Below are 26,193 nucleotides of genomic sequence, written 5' to 3'. Positions count from 1 at the left end.
GATCACCTCCCATTTCTATTTGGGAAACTCAATTTCTTGATACAATCCATCAGGCCTCATGCGCTCAACCTTAACCTGTTGACACACCATGCACTTGGCCACCAAATTGGCCACATCCCTTTTTTCATACCATTCTACTAATAGATTCCCTTGAGATCATGATACATCTTAGTAGAACCAAGATATACAACGTACCGAAATTCATGTGCCTCAGCCAAAATCCTTTATCGCAACCTATTGACATCTGAAACACAAAACCTTTCTTGGTACCATAATGTACCATCACCACAGATCTCAAACACCATTACCTTTTTCTTGCCTATATCACTCTTGATTTTTATCAAGCTAGGATCTATCAATTAATTCTCCTTGATCTCTGCACCAACCGAACCACTTCTTGTACCATCACACCACCATCCTTGGAGTCCAAAAGATGAACTACAAAATTAGAGAAGCGGTGAATATTCTTTACGAGTTCTCGCTTTTCTTTCTCCACATGAGCCAAACTCCCCATGGACAACCTGCTAAGAGCATTAACAACCACGTTAGCTTAACCTGGATAATAGTGAAGGCTTATAGCATAGTCCTTGAGAAGCTCCAACCATTTACTCTGCCTGAGATTAAGCTTTTTTTGAGTGAACATATACTGTGGATTCTTATGATCTAAAAAGATATCCACGTGTACACCATACAAATAATGCCGCCAAATTTTCAAATCAAAGACCACCATTAGAAGCTCCAAATCATGAGTAGGATAGTTCCACTCATGTGCCTTCTACTGCCTAGAAACATAGGCGATCACTTTCCCTTGCTGTATCAAGACACAACCAGGAACTAACAGAGATGCATTATAATAACCCACAAACCGCTCACATGCTTTTGGCAATGTCAAGACTAGAGCCGAAGTTAGCTTGCCCTTAACTTCTCAAAACTCCTCTCACAAGAATCCGACCAAGAAAACTTTACCTTTTTTTGAGTTAACATAGTCAAAAGACCAGCTATCATTGAAAAGCTTTCTACAAACTGCCTATAATACCCAACCAAACCCAAGAAGCTCTAAATTTCGGTTGGAGTCATGTGTTTAGGACACTTTTAACCACCACCACCTTTGAGGATCCACTATTATCCCCTCATTAGAGAAAATATGACAAAGAAAAGTCATAAAGTTCATCCAAAACTCACACTTAGAGAAATTGGCATACAACCGTTGTTCCTTCAAGGTCTGCAATACCAGACGGAGTTGATTAACTTGATCCACCTCAATTTTTGAATAAACCAAAATGTCATCAATAAACACAATGACAAAAAGATCCAAGAATTGCCTGAACACCCTGTTCATCAAATATAAAATACTGCTGGAGCATTAGTTAAACCGAATGACATAATTGAGAATTCAAAATACCCATACCGAGTGTAAAAAAGCTATCTTAGGGATATCTACCTCCCTAATCTTAAGATGATGGTACCCAGACCAAAGATCTATCTAAGAAAAGAACTTAGAACGTTGCAACTGATCAAAACAGTCATCTATCTTTGGAAGAGGATACTTGTTCTTGACCATTACATTATTCAACTACCGTTAGTCAATGCACATCCGAAGGAACCATCTTTCTTATGTATGAACAAAACCAATGCACCTCATGGAGATACACTAGAATGAATAAACCCCTTATTGAAAAGATCCTTAAGTTGCTTCTTGAGTTTCCTAAACTCAGTCAGAGTCATTCTATAAGGAGAAATAGATATTAGATGAGTGTCCAAAAGTAAATCAATGCCAAACTCTATTTCCCTAACCGGAGGTACACCAGGAAGATCATCCTGAAAGACCTCAAGAAATTCAATAACCATAGGGACCGAATAAAAACAAGGACCTTTCTAGTTAGAATCTTTAACCCAAACCAAATGATAAAGACACCCTTTAAATATTAACCTTCAAGCTCTCAGATAATAAATAAACCTCCCCCAGGATCTAGAGAACCACCCCCCACTCTAAAACTGGTTCACCAGGGAACCTAAAGATAATCTTATGGGTCTGACAATCCAAGAATGGATAAAAAGAATGTAACCAATCTATCCCTAGAATGAAATCAAAGTCTACCTTATCCAGCTCAAATAAATTCACCAAAGTCTGCCTACCACCAACAAATACCATACCCCCTATAGACTTTTTCAGTAATAATCCAGTCACCTACCAATGTAGAGATAAAAAAAAGATCTAAAATAATTCTTGGATCAAAACCAATACATACAGCCACAAATGGGGTCATACAAGAAAAAATGGACTCTAAATCAAGCAGACAATAAACATCACGAGAGAAAAGTTGTAATGTACCAGTAACGACTTCAAGAGATGCCTCAGATTCCTGTCGAGACACTATAACATACAACATATTCCTACTAACACTAGAATCAAGAGTAGTAACCAATGTATGAGCTGTACCACCAGGTGCAAAAGTAGAAGATGTAGAAATAGGAACCTCATTTGCTCCCGTAGAAACCTTATTAACTAGACAATTTTTAAGAAGATGACCTGGTTGGCCAAACTTGAAATACTTGTCCCTTCCTTCATCATAGTAAACCCGATGATGATGACCACAAAAATATTAAGGAGGGCATAAAAAACTGACTGACCCCCACTAGCTTAAGATGGGCACCCTGTGCCTAAAAGTTATCACCACCTTGCTGACGCCTATCACCCGACTACTTCGGGTAAGGAGCCTTAGCAGTAGAGAAGGAACCAACAAACCCTCATTTTTTTGGCTATTTACCTCTATCTCGACAACCTTGTGAATGAGCACCTCCCTAGTAAAAAAACCTACTTCTCTTACCCTACCTATCTCTAAACTCCACCTCTTTTCTCTTCTCATTCTCTACTTATTGCATGTGGACAATTAACCTAGAAGTGTCCATATGTTTATACAACAAAGTAGTCTTGCTTTCTAAGATAAAATCACGAGATAGACCAGAAGCAAACTTTTTTATCCTCGCTCTTATGTCAGTTACCAAATTAAGAGCATACCTTAACAACTAATGAAATTTCAAGGCATATTCCTTGACAAACATTCTCCCTTGCTTAAGATTCATAAAATATTCCATCTTCACCTTTCTTATCTCTTTGGGAAAGAAATAGTCCAGATAAGTACCAAAAAAGTAATCCCATAAGGATAACTTCTCTATATCACCTCTATCCTGATCCCATTCCTCACACCTTTGGTATTCAACATCTTTGAGCTGATAAGCTATAAAGTTTACACCTTCTACATTAGTATTGTAATGCCTCAAGTCTGGTACCCGAAATGCTACATGGTGCTCATGACCCCAAAGGACTACAAGCTAACCCATGTCTGATATCTATTTAAATACTACACAATGTACTATATAAATACAGAAATAAAGGCTGAAAGGACATAAGGTTCAAAACTGTAACATAACTAATAAAATATAACTTCTAGAGGGGGTATGAAATACCCAAAACAATTGAAATAACTGCCTGAACATGCTAGTCTGAAAAACTTATAACTGATACTGATTAAACTGTCTAAATAAAGAGTGATGGGACATGTCCCCAACTAACACCAACTAATTAAATAAATTAATTAATGATATAATAAAGTAATGGTCGTAGCCTCAAAGGATGAGGACTCACATCTAACTCTGACTGCTGATATTGCAATGCTACTGATGCTCGTGCTTCTGAATCTATGGTATAAAATGCCATAGCGCAAATGGATTAGTACAATTGATGTACTGGTATGCATGTGAGGTAGGCTGAATGCAAAGGGTTCACATGTATGAACTATACTAACTGACTATATAATATGAATGGGAGAATACATACATAAATAAATGATTGTAACTGAATTCGTGATGATACTGACTACTGAGTCTGAATACTGCTAACATGAGTACTGATAACTGATACAGAGCGACTATATGTGACAGTCTTGGTTTTGATAAAACTAGCTGAGTTCCGTTCAATTCTAAGTTGACTGTATCTAACAATCCTAAATCCTATAGAACTATCTCAGTATTATTACTGAGACTGAATCATTATATATGATAGTCCTGATTCTATAACTAAAACTATGAAAAGTAGTCATCTAACCGACATGCCCCAAATAATGCAATATAGCTAAGTTGGGGTCCAATCTGTAACCCTAATTAGAAAGATGTCAATACCGCGCCACTAGTAAGGATAATATGTGAGTAACCCTCATATAACAAGTAATTCTTGTGAGAACAGTGGAAACCCTCATATAACAGGTTAAGCCGCCTTATCTACCCTTATATAACAGGATATGATGTCTTAACCTACGCTGGCTATATAGTTCTGGAACACAAGGATGGCTTCTAAGAATCACACCCTCATATAATAGGTGAGTTCCCATTCTTGGGTTCACTCGGTGCTGATTCCTACTCCCATCTGGATAGATACTGAACATGATTAACTAAAGTAGACTAGACTAAATTCACTGAGTTTCATTAACTTACGGAATACTACTGAGATTACTGAATTGCCAAGCTTTCCTGAGTCACATGACTAACTGAGTTCTATGGATCATGGCTTGACTAAGGATATTATGAAAACATGACATTTTCTCTAGGTACATAAATATATTTTTTGGGTACAAGTACCCCCAGGACTCGATAGAGGGAAACTGACAAGACATGAATTTCTTGAATACATGATCAACATCAACAATATATAATCCATTGGCTAAGACATTTCACCAAACACTTGACATACATAGCTTGTACATGAATGGAGATTTCATATTATCATACTAGTATGACACTTTTCCTTCACATGGGCATTTAATCAAACATATGAGGAGCATGGTTTAGTTATACAATCATCAATACCTCTAATAATCATGGATACATAAATCAACTTGTAAATTGAAGGGTTTATCATGAATATCGCATAAATCATCACATATTAGAATCAATTCTTGTAATTAATAGTCTATAACATGGAATGAAACCAACCAACAACATGGACATCAATTTTCAATTTAATCAAATCATGAACATTCATAAATATACAAATCTTTGATTTTGAAAATAGATTCTTAAGCTTTATGGGTGAAAGAGACCCATGAATCAACACATGACATACCTGGGTGGATGATTTCTTGAAGATTGGTGGAGGAAAACTTGAATTCTTGACTTGGAATTACACACCTAAGGTTTCTTGTTCTTCGGGATTGATCTTTCAGATAAACCCTAATTTGATGTTATAGATGAATAATGAAGTTATGAGCCATGGTCTGGTATAATTAGAGGTTAAATTAGGTGGAAAAAATCCCAAATACCCTTTAAAAATGACTTTAAATTGCTGAACAACATCTGTAATGGCTTGTGCGATGGTTCGTCACTGGCTCGATGATCCGTCGTTCTGATCGTCACATGTGAACTAGAATAGAGACTCACTACCTTAGTAGCGACGACTTTGGCGATGGTTCGTCACAAGTTTGATGGTCCATCAACCTGTCCGTTGCACCTTAGCCAGAAGATTGACTTACTGCCTTAGCTGTGATAGTCTAGGCGATGGTCCATTGCTAGATCAACGGTCCGTCAACCTGCCCGTCGTACTTGGGCTGTTCTGACAACTCTCGGTAAAATGTCCATAACTTTTTACTTTGATACCGTATTTGGACAAAATTGGTATAGTTGGAAAGCTAATTCATTTTCCCACTCAATAAAAAGTGAAAATCTTAAAAATTCCACATGTATTCAAATGGATTTATCTTTTAATATAAGTTTTTAACATTCTTAGTATGATTTTAAGCTAGGTAGAAGTACGAGATTGAAGACAACCGTATTACCCAACACAACCTCCAACCATCAACCCTGAGTTGGCTGAATTTTGAAAATATAACAAGATTGAGAGGTTGGACAAGTACTAACTTTAGGATAAGTCTATTCCTAGATCGACCCGACTAGGCCATCGCATCTACCAAACCATACTGAGCAAACCAACTGATCCAAACCAATACCAAATCAAAGGCCATAAAGTAGGCCATAACCAAATGGGTTCCAAGACATAACATAACTAATCTCAAAATGAAATATGATGGAACAGTATGAAAATATGTCCAATGGTATCAATCCCAATACCAATGCCAATACTAAGGATGACAATACTACCGATCCCGCCCATAACAACCTATAGTAGTACCATAAACCCTTTAAACAAAAGAGTAATAACATCCGATTGGAACATGCCCCCAACCATAGCCAAAACCAAAATCTATAAGTAATCTAAAGTATGAAATAATATCTATGTAATAGAACCTTCCGAAAAGATAGAAGCTCTCCACTTCAATCTAATAGCTCACCGATTATCCGAATGCTAAGCAAGAGGAGTAAAATGGTCAGTTCCTACATAGCGTGGGTATACAGCCGCCCAAAGATGGGTTTGTGGGTGAATGCTAGCATGAAATCAGGATAAGGATAAAATAATATCATTTATAAAACCAAGTAAAACCTTCTATAATGTATATAACCATACATATAGATGTACAACCATGCAGGGATAAGGAACCAGGTTTAGAATGCATTTGAAATCATTAATCTAGGCATGTCAACCTTATCCATCGTAAAACCACCCACGGGCTATACGAGTTTAGTGTAACTCCTTGAATGGGCCTTAATGCATGTAGTTGAATGAATTGAAGATATCATACGAGTAGGGGATTCTCGTATACCCATCGTTCTATATGATATATATATACATGTGTTAAGGGATTCCCATGTACCCCTCAAATATAAGGACACCAAGGCCATTCCTCATGTCGGCAAACATTAGTTTCTAGTGTCTGTTATTTGGACTCATACCTTCACGATTAGCTATCACACCCCCACCATTATTGCACAATTAAAACCATTACCAAACAACCAAACCATTGACTATTTATTAACCAAGGAAATTAGATAGTTGTATCGTCATATTGACTATAACTTGTAGGTATTGTCCTTAGACAAACCTTTTAGTGATCAAGGGATTCCCATGTACCCCACAATTAGGTTTTTTAAGCCAAACCATTCCTTTATATTCCAAAACCATTTAATCCATTTAGGGTTCCATTACCAAGTTTAAACCATGCATAATTTCCATTGAAAATCCAATAATATAGTGAAAGCATTGATATAGACATTTTGTCAAACACATTTGGGGCATAGTATTTCCAAAACCAATTCTAATTATCAATAACCATTCCCATGTAATCCAATTATCCGAAACCACCATTAAAGAATATAAAATCATAATTAAAGCATAGGGAAACCATAACCAAGCATTTATAAATAAAACCCCCAAATCATATTTGGAAACCTAAATCGTACAACATTTAAACCATGCAAACATTGTATAAAACGCCTTTAGTTGGAACTAATAATGAGGAAGAGAACATGCCTTAAACCAAGATGATGATGGAGAGAAATCACTAAGACAAGCCCCTAAACAATCCTTGAGATGAAACTTTCCTTTCCCAAAACCTCTAGAGAGAATTTTAAAGTGTTTTCTAAGTGTTTTAAGAATAGAATAATAAAGAAAATAATTTCCCAAGTGCAATATAAGTCGTGAGACCATATTAAGATAAGTGGGAAAAAGTCTAGATTGCCCTCACTTAAATTGCATTAAATTCTCATCATAGGGTACGACTGTCCCTTACAAGTCGTACCCAACCTGTACGAGTAGTACCTACCTCTCATATCTATTCCAGTAACCAAAACTCATCCCACCAACCAATATAAGTCAGCATATTACTGGACCATACCTACTGTACCCCAATGTACAAATTGTACCCCATAGTCGTATCATGACCAGAAGCTAAAAATCCAAGAAATTTTCTAAGGGTCAAAACCTAGGGTGTTATAAAAACAAAAATTGTTATCCTTGAAGATGTAGATCTACACAAGATAACCAATGATGAACTAAGAGGTTAAGTCATTGATTATTAACAAAATCATATTAACAGGTACATTAAGGAGGGGAAAAAAAGAAAATTATAACATTCAACACTGTAAATTCTGAAGAAGAAGATAAGATAAATAAAGACAATAGTAAAGTCACAGCTCTCATAAATCATAGAGTAAGGCATATATTAAGATAAAGACAGAAAAGATTGCTACAATCCTTCAAGAACAATGACTACTCAAAGAATGATGATTGTTGTTACAACTGTGGTAAATCTATCCACATCAAAAAATTATCCTAAATTTAAGACTATTATTTTGAGATTGTTTGTGCCATAAGCACCCTCAGATAAGATTATTCATAGATTTTGATAAATATTTGACCTTTTGGTCCTAAGGTAAGTAAGAATCCACTTTGTTCAGAAAACTTGAGATTTCAAGAAAGAAAAGAATATTTGGTTTTCTTGTAAACCCTTGTGCTATTTCTTTTAAGTAGTTTTCTTAAGATTTTAAGCATAAGAATGGGAGTAGTATTTAGAATCAAGATGGGTAGGTTACTATGGTTTTAGACCATAGAACTACGTGCCAATGTAAGATTCAGATTTATTCCCACATCTACGTAGATAACTCAGATTGTGATCACTAAGAAGTTATATTCTGATGGCAAGGGTAGAACATCCCTACCTAATGGGGGCTAGACGTGGGACTCCATTGATGCTCACTTGGTGTATGTCGGTTAGAAGAACCTCCCAAAAATATATCCCTTACTCTTCAATAGTCTATTGATTTAAAGCTTTAAGATGAAAGCATATGTTTTAGAAGTTATGGTTTTTAAGATTCTTAAGCTTTAAGATAAAACATTTTATAGATCTCAAAACTAAGTGTAATGGCACACCAGATTTACGTTATATGTTTTATCATTTATGATTTATGATCTTCATATTTTTGATTACTCAAGCCTGTGTGAGTCATTTACATTTAGCATGCATGATTTTATAAACTATGATGATATTGCTTACTTATTACATGCACCCCAATATACTTAGTATATCCTCAAAGTACTGATCCACATATAGGTCTATGTACTACATTTCTCATAATGTAGGTTCAGGTGCTCAATATCAACAGCGTGAGTGATCTTAGAGCATCTTTTCTACATTCCTACAGTTGGTGCGTCCTCATAGTTTGGGGACTTAGTTTTTCATACTTTTAGTTTATTAGTAGATGTTTTTTATTTATTTCAGACAGTTTGGGTCAGCTAGGAGCCTGTCCCAGTGACTCTCTAGATTCAGATAGTAGAGGCTTGTCAGACTACTAGATTCAGTTTTAGATATTTGATTCAGAATTCATAATTTTCAGTATTGTTTTACCAATACTTCTAGCATATTTCAGATAAGATTTTCCACATTATTATGATTTCATATTCATATTTTCCCTATGTTGAGATCCATACTTAGTAGAGAGAAGCCAGGGTTAGCTCAGGACTACTTGTAGTTTGGAGCACCGTGTGGCATCTCGGGAACTAGGTTTCAGGGTGTTATAGATGATCCTATAGAAATGATATTACTCTCTTTGGACTCAAATAAAGTATACCCATATAAACTATATTTAGCATATCTAGCAAAGCTAAAGTCACATTCTTAGCTTACTAATCTAGAATAACATGATAAGGAGATAACCAATCCATACCCAAGATGACACCAAAATCTATGATATCTAGGATAATCAGATCTACCCAAGTCTCACGGCCCACGAAGGTCACAACAAAAGATTGGTACACCAATTCACTACTAAAGAATCTTTTACAAGGGTCAATACTTAGATAGGCATGGAAAGAGGATCACTAGTATAATCAAAATCTACAATAAAATATAGAGGCACATAGGAGAAAGTTGTCCTCGAATTAAATAACACAGACATAGATCTGAAATAAATAGGGATGATACCTATGATAAAAATGTCAACAGACTCTACCTCAGGTCTGGCAGGTATAGCATAGCACTATCTATATTTGTTTCCAAACTACGTAGCCCAACGACCATCACCATGGGAACCACTACCTCTATCTTGCATGCCTCTAGAAGCATTTATAAAACCCTAAGGTTTACCTCTTACTATCAATATAAGAGTAAGCCAAAAAATATAATGAGGGTAATACTTGGCCACATAGACAAACTTATCGCACATATAGCAACCTCTGTAGCCTAATACAATCTGAAGAGTACTGTTGAGATAGAACAATTACCTTGAGATAACACCTAACTTCCCAAAGTCGCTGAACTAGTGTAACGACTCGAGGCTACCCCCTAGTTGTCACATGGTGCTTAGTGCCACAAGTGATCCCAAGCTAACCCTTGTACTGGCATACCGTTAAGCAACTAATCTAAATATGTATAAAATGATTGGGTTTACTATACAAAAATATTATCATGATGAAAGCTAAGAAAATACAATAGTAATAAAATTTTACATTCTAATAAAACTAAAGAGTGAAACTAAAATTACATGACTGACACTAATTGACATCTATAAAGCCTCAATAATACTGACTATAGATAGCTGGAACATGACCCCAACTACTCCTAATCAATACATATGAATAAGAAAGTAAATCACATAAATAATATCTAATTGAAATCCCCAAAGTAGGAGGACTCATCATCTGCTTGCTGGAATCTGTAACTGTCTAATCGTGATAGATAGACCACAACTGAACTGGTACCTACATTATGAGACAATGTAGCACATAAACATATATGTGGATCAGTACTTTTATAATGTACTGAGCATATGGGGGTGAATGCATAAGTAAAACACATCTCAATATCATTATTATTTGTTAAAAAATGTATACTATATGTAGATGACTCACATAAGCTGGAACATTTGAAAATTGAAAATCATAATTATGAATAGAAAAACATACTGCATAAATCTAGTGAGTCATCACATTTAGTTTCTAAAAGCTATACTGGCATTCTGTCTTTAAATCATTTTGTCTAAGTGTTGAAGGACTCACTTCTGTATCTGAAATATGAAAATTTGAAATCTCATAGCTAATGTCTTTTTTAAAATAATGTCTGAATAAAATTATGAGCCTTTACACTTGGTTTATAAGAGCTTTTCTATTAGGATCATCCTATTCTGGAATTTGTAGTTTGTAGTCTGTAGGGAGGTTCTTCTAACTGACATACACTATGTTAGCTATCATAGTGTCCAACATCTAGTTCCCTTATGGGAAAATCTCACGTTGGGGGGAGGTGTCATACTCTTGCCAAGGTGTATTACCTAATCTAAGTGATCACATTGTAACTATCATCTATATAGAAATGGGAATAATATGATAATATAAACCTACATTGGCTCGTAGTTCAGGGGCATGTGAATATACCCAACTCGATGGAAAATACTACTTCCTTTAATCTGTATGCTCTTTCTGTTGGAAATCCACTTTAAAACTAGTATAATGGTTTATAATGAAAACCAATTGTATATTTGTTAGTTAAATTAGTAACTGAAACTGTAAGGTGGATTCCAAGTCTGAACTGAGATCAAAAGATCATGTCTTTACAAAAATCTAAAAATAATTAATCATACGATGCTTAATGTATAGTCATTCTTGAAATATCAACATATAAGTAGGGCTTAACAATCCATGCATCAAATTCATGTCAAAACATCATAAGATTCATGTTTGATAATGTAAGTATTGATAATCCATCTTAAAATCTTAGAATTTCTGCAATACGTATGAAAATACAAAAATAAACATGCAAATTCATTATTTAAATCACTTCAAATCTCATAATTTTTCAATTAGCAATATGGGTATGAACCCTAATTTGAAACTCATGTAATTTCACACAAAATCAACTTTAAATTTAATTTTCGCCACAAGCATAGAAGTATTATCCTTGTTGAAAAACCCTACATACCTTAATTGATGCAATTGATGAAAACACTTGTTTTTTTAATTCATATTTGTGCTCTTGAAGATGGATTCTTGATTATCTTGAATTGGTAACCTTGAATTTTGAGTTTCATTAGAGAAAGAATGGTGGAATTTTAGATTTCTTAGGAATTAAGTTTTGATGTTCTAGAGTTTTTAAAGAGGAAGTTGATGAAAAGTGAGCATAAAATGGTTGGAATAGAATTAATTTAGTGTTATTCACGAATTGGGGATAAGGAAAAGATAGATTGCCCTTAAAAATTTAAGTTTGGAAACTAAAATCCCGATTTTAGGCCCCATCACGATGGGGGGCTATCATGGTGGCTCACTAGATAAGGGACCATTACCATTTTGGGCTATGAGTGCGATGAAATTGCGCTGGGATACTGGAAAAGGGATGAGTTCCATTTTGGCCTCTGTCACGACACGGCATAATCGCATTACGCCTCTAGAAAAGGACGAACGGGAACTGAAATTGCACCATGATGTGGGCCAATCATGATGCTTCACTGGAATCGGACAATTATGATTTCTTCCATCACCGTGACGCAGTGCCTGTAGAAATGCCACACTATTTTTCTAAAACTGCCATAACTTCTCAACCGTATATCGGATTAAGGCAAAATTGGTATTGTTGGAAACCTATTTCAATTACCTACATATTGGTAGGTCTAGAGATAGAAAATTATATACACATCATAAGTTATATTCTTTTAAAGTTGACTCTTAACACACTAGGAGCTAAACGGGACTAAGAAAAAATGGGGTATTACAACTAGAGGACCTACTACCTGAACCCTTTAAAGCTATATATACTGGTCTACCATGGTACCTATGGGGACCTCTAAAATCTCTACCTTAAGGGGTGTGACCATTAAACTCACCCTGATGATGCACCCTCTTAGCGACTCCTAAGTAGATTGAAGAATAGCCTTAGTCATCTTTACATAATCCACCACACTGAGATGATGCCCTTGACACCACCATCTGGGCAGTAGCCAACTGAAGAATAGTATCTAATACCTTTATGAACTTCTGAATCTTCATAGACTCAGAGGTAATACTGGCAATAGAATATCTTAAAAAGGCATGTAAACATGTATCTTACTTGGAAGCAATCATAGAGCCACTCTCCAAGTGATTAAACTCATCTCTTATATTTTTCCTCAGACTTTATGACACAAGCCTATCCAAAAAGGTATTAACAAATTGATACTAAGTCATTTTGGGCAAAACAAGTGGTCTACAATAAACAAGTGACCTCCACCAATATCTGGCTATATCTCTTAGTTGGTAGGTAGTGTAATCAACTCCATGCAACTTGAGTGATCCAGGGTTATACAACTTCTCTTGGAAATGATCCAAAAGTCATAGTCATTCTCTCCCACAACACCACTAAACTTGGGTGGACCCAAGTGAGAAAATTTCTCAGACCTCTTATGATCTTCAAAAGACATAATAGGAACTGAAGCAATAGAAGACATAGAAAATCTTGCAAGTTGTGATCCTACCTAAAGAGGTGACAAAGATAAAGGATGAACCCTTTGACTCAAAATATACTTAGAGCCTGCAAAATACCATACACAAATTTTAGTATCGATGAAGGTATCATACTTAAAACTAGAGAAATACCTTAAGTAGACTCTACCACAAATGGAGGTACAACACTCAGAAATGGAGAAATATTAGGTGTACTCAAAAGAACACCCTCTAAATGAGTTAGCAAATGAATCAATAAACCTTCTAAGATGGTGTAGAGACCATTTAGGTTATTTTCCATATTTATCTTATTTTCATTATTAGAGCTTCTCTGTAGCTTCCCCAAGTCATTTATTGCTTACTGGAACTGACAGTTCAGCTACTAGGCAGTTTGTTTGATTTTTAGAGACAATTCTATATTTTGAAGTCTTTCCTGGTTCCAAATGGCCTTTGGGAAAAAAAATTAGCCAAATGCTTCACATGCAAATTTTGAATTTTCCAGTATCTTTAAAATACCGATTTAGTCTTGGAGGACTTTTGGTTTGGTACTAAGACATCTAGGCTCATTTTGACTTACTGGATGTAAAGTTAAAAAATGAAAATTAGGTATGGGACCCATATTTTCTCAAAATAATCTCGAACAAAACTTTTGATAGTGCCATTGAGTCCATAACATCAAATTTAGTGTGGTTACATAGTCAATTTACATATACAAGATTCCAAATAAATCTTGATAGCTTAGCAGAGACTTGAAAAATTCCAAGTCTACTGCTTTTATCTGGAGCATCACAATTACGAGCCAAGGGTCGCGATCACGATAACTCTGGTAGGCAACAATTACCACAATCATAGTGGCTTGTCAAGATTGTGATTTAGTAGAGCAACCCTAATATACCATGATTACAAAGATCAAGTTATGATCTTGGGACCCAAATACTTGGGAGAAGTATAAATAGGCCATTTTAGCCCGATTTAGCTCATTATTCACCCATTTTATTGAGTGCTAAAACCCTAAGTAGAGAGATAGACTAAAATTTTAGATTTTGGTCCGTCTAAGAGCTTAGCTAACATCTATTTTCATGATCTCCCTTCGATTTGTGGTAAGATTTCACCCTTTTCATCATAAAATTTCCCATTTCTTGTCATAAAATCCCAAAACCTTGGGGGTCTTAATTTTATCCCCAAATTAGCTTGTAATTTATCCATTTTTGGAGGTTAATGATTCCTTTAGCACAAGGAAATGTTGGATTGGTTTCAAAAATATGATTTTTCGTAAATAGGACTCACATGGAATTTTGGGTGATTTTTGGACCCAAAGCACAATGGTTTAATATGGATATCATTATTCTCATATTGATGAGTAGAATTGTGTTTTGATAGCTTGGCATCTTCTAGAAGCTTCTCAAATGGGAAATTAGTGATTTAGCAGATCTTTAAGCTTTCTTTAACGTCGAGGTAGGCTAGGTTTTACCCATTGTTAGATTGAGATATTTCATAATATATTTATGATATTTTATTAGATTTGGGATGGGTTTTAGGTGTTGTTATGATAAACTAAAATGCCAAGGTTAATTGGACCGTTTAGGCTATTCGAAATCGTAATTTAGGCAGAATGACCTAGTTGCTTATATTCTAAGTGAATATCCTATCTTACGAATAACTAAGGCTTGTTTAACATCTAAAAGTGGATTTAGATACCTTAAGCTTATTTTGGGAAAAATTTTGCTAAAATGTAACTTCGGGGATTAGAATAGGATAAGACACATGTTAGTTTGTGTAGACCTTTATACGCTTGTTAGACTCTTTGAAATACTTATTTAGGTAATATTGAGAAACCTTGACACTTGATGAATATGTTGGTTGATGGAAAGGTTGAGGCCCATTGATTATGCTATTACTTATGCTATTGATGATACTATTGATTATGTTGATATATATATAAATATTTACCGACTCAACTCTGAAAAATGCATATTATATTTATTATATTTACCTTTTTAAGTTTGCTATTAATGATATATTTATTATTTTAAGTCTAGCTATTGATGATATATTTATCAGTTTAAGTCCTATTATTGATGACATATTTACCGATAACAAGTTTAGATTTTGATTATATTTATTGGTTTAAGTCTGAGCATGCATATTATGCTATGATGATGTACTTATTATGATATGATGATATTGGGGTGTGAGATTGAAAACAATAATTTAGCTAAGTCTAAAAATTAGGAAGTGGTTATAATGTGGTATAAAATAAATGGATCTAGTGAAATAATGAATAGTATATAATTGATGTTTAGTTGATAAAGGATGATTTATTCATATATGAGGATTAGTTATCACTTGATGGTTCATTGAGAAGTGTTGATCAATTGGAAAATCATGAAAATAGGTAATTAATAATTAGAGTGCCATGACTTGGATGAATTCTAATAGGATTATAAGAGTTGATAAATGATGGTGGTGAGATATTCTATCTTGTTTGTACCTTTCAAGATTATGGGGGCTTGTGATGGGTTATTCACTTTTCCACACTAAATGGTGTATGGATGCCAATTCTGTAGTTATGGTTGCGTGTGTTAATTCTTTATGTTATATTATATTATTTTTATTTATTTACTTATGTATGCATAACGGTGTTGGAGTCGATTTAGGTTTGTTTCTTTACCCTGACTTAGTTATATTATTTTGCATTCTATCATACTTATATCATGATTTAGCTCAGTCATCTGGTAAATCCTTCTGTGTACCTATTATTTTGGTACTCATACTACACTTTTATACCTTTTTGGAACAAATTTGAGTACTAGTTGCCACTGTTGATCAATGTTCATGCTATGTTGATATCTGGAGATAGAGTGAGCTCTTAGAGTTGGAGTCACCTATTTTCTTCTATTTTTCATGTCTAGTCTTTTGTTTCAAGAAAAGATTATTTTGACTGTTGTAATACTTGGGTTATATTATTATTATTAGAGGCTCTTGTACTGGCTCTACCAGGCCGTGGGATGGTATCTATATTGACTATCTTATCTATTTCAAATACTATGCTTATTATAAGTTGTGTTATTTTTTGGCCTATTTTAGGCATGTTCCACAAAATTAATCATTGTGTTTAACTCTGGGTTATGGTTTATTTTACCTATCGGTGGGATGTAGTAGGTGCAATCATGACTCATAAATAGAGTCATGACAAATTAGTATCAATGCCTAGGCTATACCAATATTATTGGTACAAGAGTAAAGGTCCAGTACAGTCCTATATATCGAAACGATGATGTCTATTTCCTATCTATGGGAGGCTATGAAACATTCTTAGAAGTTTTTCACTTCTATTACTCATATCTTGATAAGAGTCTAAGTTGGTTTGTAGAAGATTTCTTTGACTTTGCTCTTTCCCAAATTTCTAAAACATATGTTACTACTACACACGATGAGGGTCTTGAGACCAAGCCTAGGGATCCTACTCCTATCGTGGATGATCTAAAGGTCGTGGATAACCTAGATATGTGTCCTTAGATTGGGATCGAGATAAGAGTCCTCCACCAGAATTTATTCCCAATTTTGAGCTAAAGATTCTTCTCCCCCAACCAGCGGTGGGACAGGTACTAGCCTAGTCTCCACCAAGGTTTATTTCTTCTTTAATGCTCATAGATGCCTTAGTTTTTCTTTTAGGGGATAGTTGGCAGTGCTTCGTCAGATGGTGCACAGCCTTTGTATAAGAGTGGTAATAAGGCGAGGGCACAACCTGTAGCTGTGGCTTCTAAAGTTGAAGTCCTTTCTGTACCAATAGTTTCTCATCCGATGATTTCCTAGCCTGCTATGTCTGTTGAGGAGCAGAAGATGTTGGGTAGATTCTTAAGATTGGCTTCATTTATGTTTTCTGGTGTTTCAAGCAAGGATGTATATGAATTTTTGATTGCTTGTGAGGGTATGCTCCATAATTTAGGCCTTTTTGAGACTCTTGGTGTAGATTACACCATATTTTAGTTGGATTTGTCTGAACAATATTGGTGGAGAGGTTATATTGATTCTAGACCAGTGGGATTTTCTCCTTTGAATGGACTCAGTTCTCTAAGATACTCTTGGGGAAGTACATGCCTCGCAGCCTTAGAGATTATTTGAGGGATCAATTCTCTATATTAGAGAAGGGCTCTATGATAGTTGCAGAGTATGAGGCTCATTTTCATTAGTTGTCTAAACATGTTACTTCTATTTTGGACACTAAGAATGAGAGAGATCATTGCTTTGTTTAAGGATTGAGACTTTCCCTTTGCAATTCCACTCAAAGTTTGGTCACTGTAGGTAAGTATTTTACAAAGGTTTCAAATCACACATAAGTGATGGAGGAGAAGCATTGTGAGGCCCAAGAGGGAAATAATAAGAGGCCTAGTTATTAGGGTTATTTTAGTGGGATCCATAGTAGTTCCTAATTTAAAGGTGATAGTTCTCATGGTGGGTATTCTTTGTATCTATCCTATCAGCCTTAATGTCAACCCAGTTGATCAATTTAGGTAGCTCTTTAAATTACTGATGAAGGTCAATATAGTGCTAGTGATCACCCTGGTCAGGTTGGCGATCAATCTTTGATGGGTTTGTTTTTCTATTCTAGTCATGGTAGTCACTCTGAGTTGATCGTATCTATTGGTTCTATTTCAGATTAGTGAGAATGTTATCATTGTGGATCTTTTCGTCATTATTCTTATGAGTGCGCTAGTAGTAAGGAAATTATTGCTTTAACTCAGAGTGTTCCCCCTATTAAAGTATTTTATCCTTTATTTAGAGGTAGTTATTAGGGTCATAGAGATAGTTCCAGGGTAATCAAGGAGGTTCTCAGGCTTATAGGATAAGAGGTTGGTTAGGAGCCCAGTCAGGTGGCGAGCGTGGTTAATTATATGCAGTACCTGCTAGACCTAAGGATGAGTCTTTGAATGCTATTATTACCAATATAATTTTGGTGTATTGTCTTGCTTTATTTGATCTGGTATCCACATTTTTTTATGTTTCTTCTTATTATGCTCCACAGTTAAAGTTATCTTGGTGTTTATTATTTTTCCCTTACATTTATCTACTCTAGTAGGTGGTACTATAATAGTGGATCAGGTTTTTAGATCATGTGTTGTGACTATTAGAGGTGATGAGATTCTAGGCATGGACTTGTTATTCCTCTATTTTGTAATCTTGGATTATTTTGCCAAGAGCATTAATTTAGCCATGCCTGGCGTATCCCCTGTCGTGTGGTAGGGAGCATTTAGCCGTGAGTTGATGGGGATTATTCCTTATGTTTATGCTAGTAGGCTTATTTAAAGGGGTTCCGAGTCTTATCTTACTCATATTTGAGCAACTCAGAGTATGCAGAAGGCCTATGTAGATTGTAGGCTTTGTTCCTTAAGATTTGGAGTTGGTGACTGAGTATTCTTTTGAGTATCACCTATGACGGGTGTGATGAGATTCGAGAAAAGGGAAAGCTCAGTCTCAGATATATTGGGCCTTTCAAAATTCTTTGCATAGCTGGTGAGGTTTCTTATGAGTTAGCTTGACCTATAGATTTTGCTAGTGTCTATGCAGTTTTCCATTTTTCCATGTTATGGTGATATATTCCTTGTCTGTCTCATGTGCTTAGATTGGACTCAGTCTAGTTGGACGAGCGGTTGACCTTTGTAGAAGAGCCAGTGCTTATTTTTGCTAGTGATGTTAGGCGTTTGCGCACTAGGGAGATTCCTGTAGTTAGGGTTTAGTGGAGGCACAACCCAGTGGAGAAGGCCACTTGGAAGATTAAGAGCGAGATGCGGACCTTGTATCCCCACTTATTTGAGACTTCAAGTACATCCTAATCCTTAACTTTTGTGGATGAAACTTCCTTTAGTAGTGCATATTATGACCTTTCAAGTTATTTTAAATATTTCCACTTATTTTGGTCATTAGAGCTTCTCTATAGCTACCCTAATTCATTTTTGATTTGCTGGAACTGACAATTCAGTTATCAGGTAGTTCATTTGACTTTTCCAGCCAGTTCCCTATTTAGAAGTCTTCATTGTTACAAATTGTTGTCAGACAAAAACATCAGTCAAAAGAACTCAAATGGAAATTTTGACTATTTTAGTAGCTCCGAAATATTGATTTTAGGCTAGGAAGACTCTTGGTTTGGTCCCAAGGCACCCGAGCTCATTTTAACCTATTGGTCAGAAAGTTAATAAAATTGGATGTGGAACCCACTTTTTTTTTGAAACAACTTCCAATGGATATTTAGACTGTTCTGTTGAGCCCAGAATGTCGAATTTGGTGTGGTTACATAGTTTGTTTCCATATACAGGATTTCCAATGAATCCTGAGGGATTAGTGGAGACTTGAAAAATTCCAAGTCTATTGGTATTATTTAGTGCATCGCAATCACGAGCCATGGGTTGCGATCGTGATTCCCTAAGTAGGCCTCAAGTTCTACGATCATGGTGGCTTGTATTAATTGCGATTTAGTGGTACAGACCCAATATACCACAATTGCAAAGGTTGAGTCGTAATCATGTGACCAAATACCAAAGACAATTAGAAATAGTACATTTTAGCTCGATTAACCTTATTTTTCACCTATTTTCTTGAGAGCTAAAACCCTAAGTAGATAAATAGATTAATATTGAGGCTTGTGGGTTATTGAGGATCTTGGCTAACTTCTATTTTGTGATTTACCTCTGATTTGTGGTAAGATTTCACCCTTTTCATGGTAAAATTTCCCATTTCTTGTTCTATAATCCCAAAACCTTGGTGGGGCTTGATTTTAGCACCAAATTATCTTAGAATTCACTCATATTTGAGGTTAATGATTCCTTGAGCACAGGGAAACATTAGGTTGTTTTCGAAAATGTGATTTTCCAAAAATAGAACCCACATAGGATTTTGGGTGATTTTTGGCCCCACAACACAATGGCGCAATATGGGTATCATTATTCTTATATTGGTGAGTAGAATGCTGTTTTTATAGCTTGGCATCTTGCTGAAGCTTCTCACATGGTAAAACTGGTGATTTAGCAAATCCTTGTGCTTTCTCTATTGTCGAGCTAAGCTAGGTTTTACCCCTTGTTAGATTGAGTTAATTCGTAGTATGTTATGATATTTTGTTAGATATGGGATGGGTTTTAGGTGTTGGCATGATAGATTGAAATGCTTGGGTTAGTTGGACCATTTAGGCTATTTAGAAATCATAATTTTGGCATAATCGACCTAGGCACTTTATTCTAGGTTAATTTCCTATCATAGGGATAATTAAGGCTCGTTTAACATCTTAAAGTGGGTTTTGATACCTTAAGCCTAGTTCGGGTAGAATTTTCTTAAAATGTAACTCCGGGGATTAGAAGTGGGCCCTTGACCCACTGTAGGCTAAGACGGATGTTAGCTTATGTCGACGTTTATACCATTTTTAGACTTTAGCAAATGCTTATTGAGCACTAATGAGAAACCTCTATACTTGATTCAAGTCTAACTATTGATGATATATTTACCGGTTCAAGTACTACTATTAATTATATTTATCGGTTCGAGTCCATATATGTATATTATGCTATGATGATATACTTATTATGATATGATGATATCGTGGTATGAGATTGAAAATAGCAATTTGTCTAAGTCTGAGAGAGAGGAAATAGTTATAGTATGGAGTGATATAAATGGATTCTAGTAAAATAATGACTAGTTGATAAGTGAAGTTTAGTTGATAACGGGTGATTTATTGATACATGAGGATGAGTTATGGCATGATGGTTAGTTGATAAGTGTTGATTGATTGGAAAATTATGAATATGGTCAATCAATTATTAAAGAGTGCCATGACTTGGATGAATTCCAATTGGATTGTGAGTGTTGATAAATGACGGTGGTAGGATATGCTATCTTGTTTATACCTTCCAGGCTTATAGGGGCTTGCAATAGGTTATTTACCTTTCCTAACTAATTAGTGTATAAGCGCTAATTCTGTAGTTATGCGTGTGTTGATGCTTTCTGTTTTGTGATATATTGATTTATTTACTTATGTATGCATAGCGTTGTTGGAGTTGATTCAGGTTTGTTTTCTTACTTTGAATTAGATATGTTATCTTGCATTCTATCATGCTTATATCATGATTTAGCTCAGTCGGCCGATGATGCCTACTATGTACCCATTGTTTTGATATCCATGCTACACTTTTGTACCTTTTTGGTGTAGATTTGAGTTCTAGTTGTCACCATTGTTCAACGTTCATGTTGTGTTAATATCTGGAGATAGGGTGAGCTCTTGGAGTCGAAGTCAATATTTAGAGATAGGGTGAACTCTTGGAGTCGGAGTCACCTATTTCCATCTATCTTTCATGTTTAGTCTTTTGTTTCAAGACAAAATTATGTTGACTATTATAAGAGTTTGGTTGTATTATTATTTTTAGAGGCTCTTGTACTGGCTCTACCAGGTCATGGGATGATATCTATGTTGATTATCTTATCTATTTCAGATACTATGCTTATTTATAAGTTGTATTTTAAGTTTTGGCCTATTTCAGGTATTTTCCACCAAATTAACCGATTGCGTTTAGGTCTCGGTTATGGTTTATCTTATCTACCAGTGGAATATAATAGGTGCCATCATGACTAGTAAATCGGGTCATGACAACTGGGGTAGTATTATTCTATGGAACCTGAGTAGGACCTATATCTCTAACATGCTCAACCTCAAGCTCAGGGGAGATCCCCTTAGTACTACCTCTGGAAGGGGAATATCCTCGTGCCCGTCCTCCACTTCAAGACCATCCACGACCCTTTACTTGTCTCCCTAGGTTAGGATCTCTCCTCGGATTCTATCTCAACACCCCTAGCCTCATGGGATCTAGTCCTCACCATCTGCATAGAAAAAAGTGAAACTCAGTTTAGAATATAAGGTATGAAGAGCCCGCACTCTAAGAAATAAAATAGGAATGTTTCCTAAAGATATCTTATAGCCTCTCGAAGATAGATATGGATGTCTACATATTAATTCGTGGAACTCTACTATATACCCTATTCTTACACTTATGAGACCAATAAACCTAGCTGCTCTGATACCAATTTGTCAGACCTAAAACTAAGATCATGATGGCACTTATTACGGCTATTCCTTGACAAGTAATCCAAATACCCAAACTGATATATAATAAGAAAACATAACATAATTCCCAAGATAAAACTTCTAGAGCAAAGTCAAACCATACATGTACTATTATAGGTAAAGTGTAAATAATAATAAATGCCATAAACCATCCCAGAACTTAGTGTCACAGTGCAAGAAAAATCTAAATACAACTAACAATTTGAAAGTACAACTAAAAGACCAAAGAATTTCAAGTATGGATACAAAATAAGGCATAAACTAGATAGGAGGATGTCTAAGGTCGACTATGAAGGCGTAGAGCAACTAATACCTCAAAGCGTCATAGATTAATGTACGATCTCAACTAGAACAGGGTGCAGTCAAACTTGGATCTGCACCGAAATAGCGCAGTAGGGATAAGTACAGTCCACTTGTGCTCAATAGGTATCATAGGCCGACAGAGCAAAGTAGAAAATAAGATACATAAATGCATACTATGAGCACATCACCTGCAACCAGAAAAATGTCTACAATAATAGCTCACAGAATCTCTACTAACATTTCTAAATATAGCACATTAAGAAGAAGATAGGTACGTAAAGAAATAGAATAGAGATGTATAAAATTAAGCACAAAAGCACAACATTAAAGATCATAATGTATGAAATTAAATAACAATAAAAATAATGATGTTATATGACTGAGGTTATCACACAATCTCCGTATATACCTACCAAGCCTTGTCAGCTCCAGGAAGGAACCTGGGAGGTTTGCAACCAATATACTATCTCAATACTTAGTCCCAATATCAATATCCATATCTCCACTCCAACTCGTGGGCTACGATAGAGGGTTTTGTAAAAATGTATCATTTATGTCAAAATCAGTGTTTCCATAATGGTACCAATATCTCATGAATACATGTATGATAATATGTTGTGATTCTCACAACCAAAACAGAAGGAAGTTCTCAAAATCTACCCAATACATGTACATGTCAGCTTAAAATCCACTCAATATGTCAACCATCCATGATTTGTATAAGCAAATGTACAATTAGAGAAAAATATTCAAGTAAGACATCATTAATATCGCATTAATATCGCATTAACCCTAACTTAGGTATATTTATCATAAAGAAGTCAATGAAGTGCACACACAAGGCAAATAATATTAAGCATGGCTCTCACATAGTAAACACATTGTATATACCACCTCAAGCCACCACTAATATCAATATAGTCCCCATACGGGCACAAAACAATAATAATATTATTAAAATGCGATATCCATGTTTATTACCCATAACCATAGCATGATTTTATATAAATATTAACTACCTTGTCCAGTTTGAAGAATGTTAAATCATAACCTATCTTGTGATGACAAAAATCAAAGCCTAAAGCCCTTCAACATGTAGCATTCCCCTCTAGAATGGCCTTGAAATCAACTAAACCATACCAATATAGAATCGACATGTTAAAGGAAAACCAATGATTCTTAAATTGCCTACTTCCAAGTCGGGGTCAAAATGGACACCAAAAATGGATATTCGAAAATAAAGGGTTAAACTGAAATTTTTATTCATAAAAACCCTACCCATAATTCAAGGATGCCATAGGAGAAAATCCAAGTGATATTGGGTTTAAACATAAGAAAAACCATATTAGTCCTTTCGAGAAAAAAATCCTTAAATTCCACTTTTAAAATCCCAATTTAACAAGTATAGCCTACAATAATATGAGTAAAATAATTAAAATAGTGATTTGGAGCTTACTCTATATCTAAAATGAAAGAATTCATCCAAAACCCTTTTCAACCCAAAGCTCAAAGTATCAAACATGAAATAAAAATCGAGAAAGGCATTTATTATAATTTTCTAGTTATGACCACTTAAGAGATGTATTGACCGTGTAAGCTGTCCAGCCCACTAATGGGAGGCTAATAAAGAGTTCCACTACCGCTAAATAGGAGACCTCTAAAATGGTCAAGGCCCAGATTAGATATAGTAGGATGCCATCTTGGCATCTGCTTAAGCGGTGACTGTGCCGCTTAAGCAGTTGCAACAGATTTTTAGCTGTCTCACAACTTTGCTAATTTGCAAAGTTACGGATCAAAACCTCTAGATTTATTCAGAATCTTATGCATGTAAGTAAAATATGTTATTAGACTAAATTCGACGTTTCAAACTTAAATGGAGACATTAATATATTTTAAGAGGACATTTTCACAAAATTGACCCTCGAGGGCTAATTTTATAATTTTTTAAACCAAGGGTCAAAATGAGATTCAAAACCCATAAAATCAAACCAACAATGCTATTGATCTAAAATTGACGTTCCTAATTTACTAGCGTAGTCCGTTATGCCAGCCGACATACAGAATAACAAATGTTGACCAAAGTCAACTATAAGGCCTTTTCACCATCTAAAACCACAAATTAAAATTATTCTAGATTGCATCGGGAACTATGCCAATAATTCAAACCCCATAAACAAAACATAACAACTAAGGAGATGTTTAAAATGATCTAAAAACATAAAAGAGAGGAATTCACATAATCAAGTCATTATAGAAATAGAAGTTGATCATGTTATTAAGCCAGAAGAAGCAATAAAAGTTGTTCAAATTGTTGATTATGTTGCTGAACCAAGTAATAAGTCAATTATAGTAGAAAATAAAGAGGTAAAAAGTAATAATAATGGTGATATTGAGTGGAAAGAGCGTTCTAGAGTGCAAGAGCTTCCCTAAAATCAACAGTTTAATAGAGAGGATCCAAGAAGTCTACAACTTTAGGTAGATCTCTCAAGAGACTTCAGTGTTCACAGTGATGCAACTCTAGTAAATCAAGGCACCACTAATCAACCATAATCTATAGTCAGTACTCAAAAGCATCATCACCAGTTCCCAGCCAAGTCTCTTCCTTCCACTCATACCTCCTTAACTATAATAGCTACACATACTAAAGTACTTGGGTCACTAAAAGAAACTCTTAGTTATCCTTAATATCTTACATCTATGCAATAAGAGATGACAAATCAACATTAAAATAAGAATAGGTCTTTATTTCCTACAACCTCAAGTATGAATATAGTGGGGTTGAAGCGGCTGTTTACAACAAAATAAATCCTAATGGATCAATTAAGAGGCATAAAGCCAAACTAGTTGCTAAAGATTATTCAGCTGGAAGAAAAATTGACTGAAGTAAAGAAAAGTATGACTATCCTACTTGAAAGAAACCTAAAGCTAGAGAGGGAACTAGTTTAGGATAGGACTGAGCTTGAAAAGCCCTTCAAGTGGTATAAATATTCACAAGATCTTACCACTCCTACCGACCTAGGATCTAGCAGCAGAAGAGGAATAGGTTATCTCAATTAAGCTAGTCCTTCTATCCTTTCCTTCAAGTAAGTATACAATAAGGATAGGGCATTGTGCACTCACTGTGGTAGGACTAGTCACATAAAAGAATTGTGTTCTTGTAAAGTACAAATTCATGGTAGTATGATTAATTTCACTACATTAAGAGAAAAGAAAACTAGATTGCCCAGCTGGATAAGAAAGAAGTTGATATTTTCCTTATCATCATACTGGGAACTCAGACTTAGATGGGTTATCAAAACTAACAAATGATTACTGAGTGCAGGGTAAAGCAAGGGGGAAAAAACTATACAAAATGATTGATGCCGGGTACTTAGAGATATGGTCAAAGACCATAAGAACTCTTCTTGATGGAAGCCCTTAGTGGAGATGAGTTCTG

Source organism: Capsicum annuum, chromosome 10 (genome assembly GCF_002878395.1).
Source record: "Capsicum annuum cultivar UCD-10X-F1 chromosome 10, UCD10Xv1.1, whole genome shotgun sequence".
NCBI classification, from domain to species: Eukaryota; Viridiplantae; Streptophyta; class Magnoliopsida; order Solanales; family Solanaceae; genus Capsicum; species Capsicum annuum.
The sequence above is the reverse complement of the archived record's forward strand: the minus strand, read 5'-3'. Positions refer to the sequence as shown.